Genomic DNA, 11,135 nt, shown 5'->3' with positions numbered 1-11,135 from the left:
TCCATCATATTATATTTGAATTCTTTCAAGAATTATTCTGCCTCATGTAATTTCATTTTGCTATGTTTTTTCTTCTTTTACTTTAAAATGTTTCTTGAGATTTCCTTGTCATTTGTTCCTTTTGGTTATGTCAGAGAAGTACAGGATATATCAGAAACCAGAATTCCCTCACTAGGAAAAGTATGTTCTTTCTTTTTCTCTTCATATCAATAACTTTTAGCAACAGTAGTAGTTAAGACTCCAAAATGTTTTCTTTGTGAAGCAAGTTGCCTGAAAGCTAAAGTTTTTTATAAGTCCTCCATAACCTTGTTTTGACAGTCATCTCCAATATGCTTGTGGGTCATTAAACCCCAGCTACCAAAAAAAGGTTCAAACTTGTGTATAAAAACTTATGTATAAGGTACCTATGATCTCCTTTTGAGAACAGCACTGAAGAGCACTGTTTCATGGTGTCTATTGCCTCACCATCTCGTATCAGACCTTAAGTTAGCAGTGTCTTACTGGAGGGGGAGGGAAAAAAGAAAAGTCATGGAAGACTTAAAAATAACCCTGCTTTTTTTTTCTTTTCTCAAGACAGCGTAGTTGGACTTTTCCCACTCGCATCTGATTTCCTAGATTCCTGGTTGCAGGAATATGAAATATATGAATATAGTACCAATACATTAACAAAAAATAAAAATCCAAATTTTATACTTCAACTCTGACAATTTAAACAGTAGTTTACCAACTTCTACATAGCAGAATGTAGTACGTGGTGATGTAAAGATTTTGTTGTGTCTTTAGAGGATGAAAATCTGTTTGTGGGTGTTTTCTTTGCTTGAAGAACACAACTGTACAAAAACCTGAACTAATAAATGTGTGTGAAAATCTGAGCTTGTGGACCTTTATCTTTGAGGCAGAACAGGGGGGCTGACATTTACATTAAGAGCAAACTATGTGTCTGCCTTTGATACCCTCACAGGGATGAAAACCTGAGCTTCGATAATTTTTACTGCACAAGGAAAAGGACTGCTTCCTTGGAGGAGAAGGTGGGAGACAGGGTCGGTAAGAGCTAGGAGGTTCTCAGAGAAACAGGTGGTCATTCAAAGTCCAAGTACAATTTGGTATCTGTCTCGAAACTTCTCTCTGAACCTGCCAGCAGGGACCTCGGTGACTTCAATAAACTGATCACTATTGCTGTTTTGGCCATTCTAACCAGATGTCTGAGGCAGAGGGTTGTATGTGTGTCATCAGTTAGAGGTATTTGTTCAGCTGGTGCTTTCAAGCATCTTCCTGCTGCAAGAACAAGTGAGTGACCAAGTCATTGGAAAAAAGTTAAAGGAGTCTTTCATATTGTGAGAGGTAGACTACACTTTAGTCTCAGTTTTTGTCACATGCTTGCAAAAGTGATGGAACTAACTTGTCTAACCTAACTGCGGGATAGGGTCTTAGCACTTTGTTGTACCTATGGGTTATGTTGATTTCCTGCCCAGTGGCATTAAAATGATAGGGTTAACTTTTGTAATAGAGATAAACTTGTGAAAATAAAGCATAGAACATTGTGTATGCAATGCACCGGATGTGGAAGCTGATGGATTCTACCTTGTTCCTACAACATTTGTTCTGACAGAAGACTGAAGTTGTTTTGTTTCTTTTGGAGGATGGGAAGGATGTTATCTCATAAAATTTTCAGAGATGACCCATATGACTGGACAACAGATGCTGGAGTTGTTCCCCTGTCTGTAGATGCTTGTAGTGCAGTCATCCAGCCTTGCTGTGCAGTTAAGTGCAGAAAAAATACCTGCTTCTGGTTACAGTCATGTCATCTCATTCCGGATGCCTGCAGTCCATTAGCTAGAACAGTGCTTTGCCAGATACCATTTGCCAAGGTTTCTGAGTGGTTCTGGTGGATTTTTTATAACATCTTATTTGAGTGGAAGGGAAAGTACTGCAAACAGCAAATATTTATAAGCAAATCAGCTCATGCTGTTACGGTCAGGGCTATGGCTGGGAGAGTGACAAGGCCAAGAGCTGTAGCTGTAGAGGGCTTGCAAATGGAGCCAATGTAGTGGGGTTGTAGGAAGGGTTAGACAGCAAAAATTTGCTCTTCTGTGAATTTGTTCCCTGGGGTCATGTCTTCACCTCTGAATGCACCTAGGGATAGGACTGGGAAAGTCATAAAGCCTGGAGCTGCTGCTGTGGCAGGGCTGGAAAGGGGCTGCCACAGGAAGGTCTGCAACAGCAAGATTTACCCCTGGGTCATTGCTGAGGGCCTTAGGCTAAGTCTGCAGTGCAGCATCAGTGGATATTTTGTTGGCTCTGTATTTTCACAGAAACCTGCTGGAGTTGATAGAATTTCACATATCAAGACAGATGCTCTATATGAGTCCAAAGAGCACAGAAAAAATTAGTTTGTGTGTGTTGGCCTGTGCAGGAAGAGGTGTATTTGGTAGCTCTCTTGGAGAAACGAGCAAATAGCATCTATGGGACCGAGGGCTGAACTGTGACACTGTGTAAACAGCGCAGCTTCTCAGCCAGGCTGGTGGCTGGGCAAGCTGGCGACATTCAGTATTTTGGCATCGGGACTGTTGCTCTAGATAAGGCAATAATTTAGAAGCAACCAGACTGCTCTGGAAGAAATCTGCCTTTGGCACGTTCTGCAGTGGGCCAGTCCTGGAGGTTTTAGTGCCAGACCATTTAGAGATGTTTCCAACAGGAGGTAAACATTTTAATAATAGAGACCTTTCTTCCTCAGGCTTTTCCATCCTGCCCTGGCCCATTTCCTCCCACTTCAGACTCCAAACGGTGATCTGAAGTGTTGTTTATTCCCTACTCTTTTCCTTCCTCTTGTCTTATCCCTCCCCCATATCTCACAGAGAACTCTGTACACGCCAGTCTGAAAGTTTACTGGGAATGAGCTTTGACTTTGAGGTTTCCATTAAGACCTCTTTATTTTACTTTCTATTGTTGTTTATGGCATTTGATGTGCTCTTGTAGTATGTGTTATTGTGCCTGGTATATTCACATATTAGTAATAAAGAAAATTGGATACTTTTGTTAATATATAATTTTTTCCTTGGGACTGAATAGGCACTGTAGATTGAAGTCTCAACAGAACTAGAGTATTCAAAAAGTGCCGTGAAGAAAAAGAAATCTTGCATTGCTTGTTGCAGCAGCTGAATGAAAAATATTAGTTTATAGGACTGCTGCTTTGCAAGTCTGAAAAATAAGTTTGTGCATTTGGGGAAACAAAGTATTTTTTGTTTGTCCTCTCTGCAATAAAATTACAATAATAGGAAAAGAGATGTATTATTATTTCTGTGCTATTCTATGTATCTAGGGGTAAAAAAAAAAAAAGTGTTGGGTTTTTGTATATGAAGTATATTCTTTCATCATTTGTTTTCTAGGATGTGAGAGCTCTAGATTTTATCATAAGCAAAAGTTGGGAGTAGTACAGCAGTTTTTGTGAGGTTGAGTTACAGTTTTTAACTGCAAAAAGATTTAAAAAAATAAAATAAAAATTATTTCCCCACCTCAGTTCATCCGAGTGTCATTTATGTTGTGTTCTTTGCCACTCATGGTTATAGTAGGCTGCTGGAAAGGATGGTTCCTGAATGGGTGGATTGTCAGTACATTGGGAGATTTCTTCTTTTTCACTGTGAGTACTCTCATTTGTAGAGTTTTAAACATAGTCCCTTTTGTTGATCTCTTTCAAGATCTTGAAGTGATTATCTTGATCTGATGATTTTCTTCTCAATGGTTGGGATGGAATTTTCAGCCTTTGGATAAAAAGCATGAGATTTTCATTTGGGAGAAGAGTGGCAGGGTAACACGGTTTGTAACAAGAGGAGTTTATGATGAAAATGCCTCACCGTGCAGTGTGGAAACTGTCAGGCTATTCTTCCTTGGGATACTGAGGGCGTTTTTGTTTCTAGCTTTCCTTCATTTCAGTGATGGAACTTCAGATACATTTGTGCATTTGCAGGAGAAGATAATGGGAAGAATCTCTTCCAGCCATACTGAAATATGCTGGGAACAAGTATTTGATAATTTGGGTTTTGTGATTTAGCACTCATAAATACTCCTTTCTCATAACAGGTTGCTGAATGCAATAAAGCCAGGACTGGTCAAAAAGATCAATAGACTACCAACCCCCATTGCAGGTTTGGTGAGTATATCAAATGGAGAAAAATCTTTCCCTGCTGCTTTTTGCACTTTGATTTTGTGACTGTGTGATTTAGATAGCAATTATTTCTGTAATTCAGACTCTCCTGACTTACTGAAATCTGAACAGTGCAGTACACTGAAGACCTTCCTGTCTTTTTCTTCCAGAAGTGGAAAGTACTCAAGAGGGAGGTTGTATTTTTAGAGTAAAGTTATCTTGGTTACGTGCTGTCTCACTTGCATGTTTTTCAAATGGTGACCACAAAAAGATAACTTTTTGGAAAGAAAGGTGAATGTATTTGTATATTTTGTCTCATCTGCCTTTTCTTCAGAATGCCACAGTCTGCAGGTAGCATTCATTGCAGGACTGTCTAGGGAACCATTTTGTGTTGACTTGAAGGGCAGAATAAAAGTTGCCCATAATTTGGAAGAGAAAGGAAGGCTGCAGAGAAGGTGCTTACAGCCTGTAAGGGTTCTGAATCTGCCCCTTAAGGCACTTCACTCCAGCTGGTTCTGGTGCTCAGGAGGTTGTCTCAGAGTGGCAAGATCCTGTGCCCACTGCTAGGAAAGAATGGGGGGTATGAACGGACACTGGGCTGAATAGGATTAGTGTTAGAAATATGACTGTATTTATTTATTTTTTAATTTATTTTTTATTTGTATTTTTGCCTGGAGATGTGGCTGGGAATAAAAGATCCTCTTGGACGTGTGAAAGGTGACCATCCTCATTTTAGACTAATGATACCCTTACATACATAAATCCTTTCTGTTTCAACTCTACTGATGTTTTAACTTAGTTGTCTAAGATTCAGAACATATTATTTGTTGGTATTTGAGATCCTTTATGAACAGCACTAAAAAGTTTCAGAACCTTTAAGGCTGGGTTCCTCAACCTGTAGCTTGACAGGCATGTTTCTGCATGAATACTGCACAGCCTTTCTGTGATGCTTCCTTGTGTGCTTTTCTTTTGTCTCTAAAATCCATCTAGTTCTTTTTCATATTCCATCCCTATTGAAAGGTGTATTTGGGATAAGCTGCTGCAAAAGATACCATTAGAGCAATTCTCTTTTCTTTTGCTTCCTTTTATACAAGACTCCATTTTTGTTACAACTGTTCCAAGAGCACGATATTGAATTACATTGTTTTTTTTCCTTGTTCATGATTAAAATCCCAAAGGTAAGTTGGTTGTAGAGGGAGGTCATGGAAAAAAGTGATTGTGTTGCATTCTTCTCATTTCTCGAGATAAGTCTAGTGTAAGATGTATGTCTTCAAAGCAGCAGGAAAGTAGTGATTTTCAGGCTGTTAATGATACAGCAGATAAATTTCATGTTGGAAGGTGACTTTCCTTTTTGACCTTTGTACCTTCATCCTTTAGCTTCAGTAATTATTTTTCTAAATATTTTTTCTAATAAAGTAATTCTAAATGTTTTCCCTAGTAGTTTTCCCCTAATAAAACAGGCTATTAGAGAAGTTTACTTTTGCCTCTGGCTCTTTGAATGTTACTTATTTTCCTAATGCATGTTTTTACCTGCAATGTGTGTTGTCTTCCAAACACAGCCTTCCAAATGGGGCTTGCTTTTAAACATGTCTTGCCCTGTACCTGCTGACATCTTTTGCCATTTTTACTTAGTGGGGGGTAAGTGGCTGCTTAAATGATTGTGTGCAAATTTTAAATGATTGAGTGTTCTACTCTGTTGAAATGTATTTATGGCATAATGTCTTAAAGTATAGATATCACTACCGTATTTGAGCATATTGTGTATTCTTTTCTCTCACCTGTACCATGTCCATGTGCTTCAAAAAAAATATATTGACATTACTTTCTAGAAACAGTTATATGTCTTAGTTGGCTGCATATGAGGAACATTATTTATTGATGAATTTTCTTTATTATCTTAGCTTCGGTTGGCTTGACATAGTATACATTAACTGTTCCAGTTATTTCACCTCAGTATGTGTGGTTTACTCCGGTACTCACAGAAATACCCTATGAGCATAGCTCTTATTTGCTTTGAGTGAAGTGTGTGATTTTAAATTTCTAGATACTCCTTCTGCCTCAAAAGTCTAATTTAATCATTCTATTTTAATTTCATCCCAATAGCTGATATGGTATATAGCAGTATAGAGTAAGTATATAGTAGTAGAGGCAATAGGTAGATTTTTATTTTTAGAGAACTGCAATTGAAGCTTAAGAGTAATTGTAAATTACTTTTAGAACTGTTATTTTTATTTTATCATTAAGCTCCGGAGACATAAGCAGTCACATATAATGTTGCTTGGCAAAATGTCTACTTAAGTCTAGTTCAGTTCCCCAAGCCCTAGACTATTTTCTCCTTTGTTATTGTAAAGACAAATGAAGACGTACACTGTATTGAAGGAAAAGAGAGTAAACTCTAGGCATGTATTGTAGATATGCTGAACCGTTCATCTGGGAATATTGTCAGCTGAAAAAAAATTGCCCATATTTGGTGTTTGAGTGATTTCTTATAATGCTACTGTGAATTCTTATGTGCAACTGGTCTACTGTTGACAGCTTAAATTGTTCAAACTTTTCCTGGTGTTTAAAGCTAGATGAATCCATAGTTACTCTGAAAATCTTACCAGTGATTTCCTCATGTGGTTTTAGAAGGAATGGCTTATTTTGCAAATCTTTTCTATACCAGAACAGCAATCATGGTAGCAAAATTTATTGGTTCATAGTGTCATAGTGTTAGAGTGAGGACTTGAGGATTTGCACACCTCTGTAGTAAGTGCAGGCCATATAAATAGACAAAGATAATCTTTGTCTGGTTGCAAGTCTGAGTCAGGTTTTGGATTGTATGCAACATTACATATAAAATTACATATGCTCAGCTTGGCAGGTCTGTTTGTAATTTGCTTTGATCTCCAGAAGCGCCGACTGGTTCTGTTATCACAGTAGAGATGATGCATTGCCTTAATGAAATAAAACATAGAACTAATGGCTTAGTGTTCAGACTTACTGTGAGCGATAAATTTGATGAAATGCTTTCTTATTCCCTGCTCATTATCCATTAATCCAGAATGCTAATGCTCCCACCAAAAAGGAAATTCACAAAACATCCAAAGCACATACTCAACACATGTAGGAATAACAGGCTTTGCTGAAAGAGCCACGTTACCAGAATAAATTTTCTCATGCTAGAAAGTGATACTTGACATCTATTTTTAAGGCTGTCAGCTTTCCGGAGGTATCATTTCATGTATTTAATTGCTGGAGAAGTATTTTGGTCACAGTGACAGTTTATTAGAGTACAATGAATGTGATTACATTGTAAGGAATTTTTACCAAGCCAGTTGCTGTTGGTTTCATTCACTTGGTAGGACATCCATAGTGGACACAACTTATTTTTAAGGTTCCTATCGACAGCAATGTTGTACAACTGTGGAATTATATAGTCTATAAAAATAATGCATTTGTGGCATTTTAGGTTATTAGGTAAGCACTGCTCTCTAATGCTAACTATATGTTAGCTAGCTATCCTTTTGCTTAAAAAAAAAAATCCTACTTCTTGCTTCCTGTCCCCGAATAATATCACTCTGTGAGAAAAGAAAATGTTTCTGCCTTATCTTTTGCTTGACAGGGTTTAGGAGAGTTTATAGCATTACTTCAGTTCCTTGATCAATCCCCACAGGAGCTTAGACACTTACTTCAGAGACTGTGTGAAAGAGTCTCACATATAATAGAAGGAAATAGCCAAGACAAAGTTAAAGGGCTGAACTTCAGCTTGTATCTTGGCTCATGTTTCATCACTACTGAATAAAAATCTGTTTACTGTGGTATCCGGTTTTCAGCTTGTGTATGGGCCTCATCCTTGCAATATTTGTATGATTTAGCAATGCAAAAAAAAACAAAAAACCAAAAACAAAAAAAAAAAAAACCAAACAAAAAAACACCAAAAACCCAGCCCTGTGAAAACCACCTGCTTGCATAGTTATTGCACAAAGGTGAACGGAACTGTAACTTATTGTTTAGAAAAAGCTTTCTTTGAAAACAAGATTTTTTTCCCCAGTGATTATTTTCCTAGGAAGTTTCTTTTGGCAAAATATTCTCTGGGAAACTTGCTATGAATCTTATTAAGAATATTTGTCTGTCTCATGGTGCTGGTGATTTGCTTCTATGCTGTCCTATTGCATAAATTGATGTCATATGGTGTCTCCACAGTATTTGAGAATTGTATTAGCTTTCAGGAATTTGTACTTTGAATTAAGTTCAGAAAATAAGGTCATTTTTCTTCATGCAGATATGAACCTGAAAATACAATTACAAGAGACAGACATACCATAATACTGTCAAAAATGATTTTAGAAGATAGAGAAATACATGGACTTCTAACTGATGTCTATTATTTTTTATTATTCTTTCCAACTTGTACTTCAGTGGTGGTGTTTGTTTTCTTAAGGGAAAAATAAGAAGACAATTTTCTTAATTTCTCACTCTCCTTGTAGTACTTCCTGGGAAGAGACAACTTCCATTGTAATATCTAAATTTGTAATACATGATAATTTCTGTTTCCTTGTTTTGTACTTTTGTTATCTGCTGGACAAATTCATTTGCTAGTACAGTTGTAAAATACAAAAGTCCTGCTGTGTAAGTTGTGGTACATGAGAAGTAAACAGAAGCAAAATTTCCCAACTGTCTAAAAACAGTAAGTTCTTGGCACTCATATCCCAAAAGCATTTTTGTGAACACTGAGCAGAGCATCAAGCATCATAACAAAACTCTATGCAAACCATCCTGCTATAGTTTTTTGTTTTGTTTTTTATCTCTTTGTAGTAGTTAGATCTTGTTCACCTCCTGTGCCCACCATCAGTTCTGGTGTGTGAGTGTATGAGTAGAACAATACTTAGGGTCTGGCCAGTGGTTTGGAACAGCACTGTGTGCTTTGGCTCATCATATAACATAATGTAAAACGACACTGCATCAATAATGTCCCAAAAGGGAAAGGAAGAAAAAAAGTTTGCATTTGTAATGTCTTTGTAGGCTTATTCCTTCCCTCCCCCAAGTTTTCTACACTTCTCCTTTGAATCAACCTTTCGTTTGTTTTTCCACCTATTTGATTTGGTGTCATCTGAGCTGGGCAGATTTTACCTTACAAAATTCTTGTTTAATGAATTTAGCACATACACACAGTGAATTTTAAGTTTTATGAAGAATACAAAGTAAACTAACAGGTGTTTCTTAACCAAACTGTTTGTAAACTGGATCTGTGTAGAACAATCAATCCATGGTGACGGTACAGTTAATTCATAGAAAAAGATGAAAACATCCACCAATTCAGACTTGGCAGCTCTGGGAAGACACAAACCAAGAAAAACAAAAAACTTTAAACTGAAATTCAACTGCTGGTTTTAGTCTGAATTGAAAGTTTATATTGCTTCCAATTAACCATGCAAATGCTGTCCAGAAAACATTGTTTTCTTCCCATTTAGAGAAAAAGTTGTGAGTCAAATGCAGAGCATAATGTTGGCATCTTGTTTCACATTTTATGGGTTGAAACGATTTTATTTGCTGTGCTGTTGTATTCGGCTCAGAAACTCACTTACTTTTGATGCTGAAAACTAATCATCCATTTGATTCGCTGCTGCGCTTGGATTGAGACTGGGTTGATGACTTCCAAGTTTGGACTTTAATGACTTCCAAGTGTACAGATGTAAGAGAGGCTGAAATAATAGACAGTTAATAAGAAGTGAGCCATCAGAAACCAACTAAGCAAAGAAAGAGAGGTGAATTACCCCATCTTATTTGTTTGTGATTAAGCTGAATATAACTGTAAACCCCAAGTCCTAGTAGTTTCTGTGTCTGTTGTGCCACTCTGTCTGATGAGCTGACCTGAGGGACTGTTCTGGCCCTAGCTACCAGCTAGACTGGATGGCTGGAGGTAGAATTCTGGAGTGAGGGGCACCTTGCTTTGCTGGTTTGAAAAGATTATTCAAGCTTTTCTGTGCTCTGTGTACTGGACTCACAGACCAGCCTCTGCAGTTCTGAAGTCCCGTCCTGTAGATTCTTCTTTGGCATTACAGTGCACTGGGTAAGCTAAGCTATTTATTGGCTGCGATCCCTACTTGCAACTCCAACAAGATTGTCTCTTTCTGCCATGCTTTCTGCCACTGTCCCCTATTAAAAGCTGAAGTCTGTAATACAGCACCCTGAGCACCTCACATGGTTTCCTTGTTGGTTAGGATGGCACAAGCCAGTGTGTGGAGGTTTGTAGGGCACATGCTGTGCACCACAGCCATGGGCAGGTGCAAACATAGTTGTGTGGTCAAGACCTGTTCCAAAACTAGATGGGTTGGGATTCAAAGGTGCAGCTTAACAGACAGCTTAACCTGTGTCCTGAGCCTGCTAAGCACTGCCACTGGGAATGTCAAGACTTGCTTTGGCCAAGTGCTAATAATATGTGTAAGCTCTTTGTGGGAAGGATCATGTGCTGGTCTGTTTTTGTCTAACACCTCACCCCATGAGTCCTGCTCTGCAGCCAGGACTCCTAGACAGTATGTTAATACAAATAATAAATAACACTTACAAAAATACCACAGGCATTCCTGTGTCATTCACAGCCTGTTTTTAGACTGCTCTCCCAACTTCTGTTTTCAAGTGTGGCTTTAATTGATAATTGATATAAAAGATATTAAAAATTAACTTTATTCACATTATTTACATTCACAAATAATTTAAAATGTTGGCATGCAATTCAGAAGGAAGGAGAGCTTTTTCTGTATACAGACCTGAGAGGATGGCTGCAGTGAGAGCAGTTCCTTTCTGAATTTTTTTAATGTTTCACATTGATGGTTTTCTTGCTCTGTGAGGGGTCAGCTAACTCCCACACTTCAGAAAAGAGAGCTCAGTTGAAACCAAAGGATATACCTGTTTGGGGCTGTCAGGTGACTTTACAGAGATGTTTATAAGCTATACAAATAAAGGCTTTGACTAATGATTGTTTACACTGTCGGGTTTTTTTTGTGGGTTTTTT

General features: G+C 37.9%; 1 protein-coding gene across 1 annotated transcript in view; it reads left to right on the top strand.

Annotated features, from left to right (window-relative positions):
* LIMCH1 (LIM and calponin homology domains 1) overlaps positions 1–11,135 on the top strand; it is a 104,626-nt gene that overhangs the window by 7,435 nt on the left and 86,056 nt on the right. Inside the window, exon 2 of the mRNA XM_010710242.3 lies at positions 4,078–4,147. The gene's annotated coding sequence lies outside the window, so the exon portion shown is untranslated. The remainder of the gene's footprint in view (positions 1–4,077; positions 4,148–11,135) is intronic.

This window comes from Meleagris gallopavo, chromosome 4, assembly GCF_000146605.3.
Source record: "Meleagris gallopavo isolate NT-WF06-2002-E0010 breed Aviagen turkey brand Nicholas breeding stock chromosome 4, Turkey_5.1, whole genome shotgun sequence".
Taxonomy (NCBI): Eukaryota; Metazoa; Chordata; class Aves; order Galliformes; family Phasianidae; genus Meleagris; species Meleagris gallopavo.
This window is presented reverse-complemented; position numbering and strand designations above follow the sequence as displayed.